We start from the raw sequence: 578 nt of genomic DNA on the forward strand, positions 1-578 counted from the left end.
CAAGCATTTAGTTTAGAGAAGAGAAGGCTCAGAGCCTTACAGCTCTCTACGATGACCTGAAAGGAGGCTCTAGTGAGGAAGGAGTCTGCCTCTTTTCTCAGATAGCAGCAACAGGACAAAAGGTAATGGCTTTATGTTGCACCAGGGGAAGTTCAGATCGGTTATTAGGAAAGATTTCATTTCTGAAGAAGAGGTCAGGCACTGGCATAGGCTGCTAGGGAGGTGGTGGAGTCACTGTCCCTGAAGGTGTTCAAGGAACATGTAGATGTGGCACTGAGGGAGGTGGTTAGCGGACAAAGTGGTGATGGGCTGATGATTGGACTAGATGACTGTACTGGTCTCTTCCAACCTAAATGATTCTATGATTCTATGATTATGCCTGTGTTCAGTTTTGGGCCCCTCACTGCAAGAAAGACATTGAGGCCCTGGAACATGTCCAGAGAAAGGCAACAAAACTGGTGAGGGGTCTGGAGCACAAGTCTTATGAGGAGCGGCTGAGGGAGCTGGGATTGTTCAGTCTGGAGAAGAGGAGGCTCGAGGGGAGACCTCACTGCACTCTACAACTTCCTGAAGGGAGG

Source organism: Meleagris gallopavo, chromosome 2 (assembly GCF_000146605.3).
Source record: "Meleagris gallopavo isolate NT-WF06-2002-E0010 breed Aviagen turkey brand Nicholas breeding stock chromosome 2, Turkey_5.1, whole genome shotgun sequence".
NCBI lineage: Eukaryota > Metazoa > Chordata > Aves > Galliformes > Phasianidae > Meleagris > Meleagris gallopavo.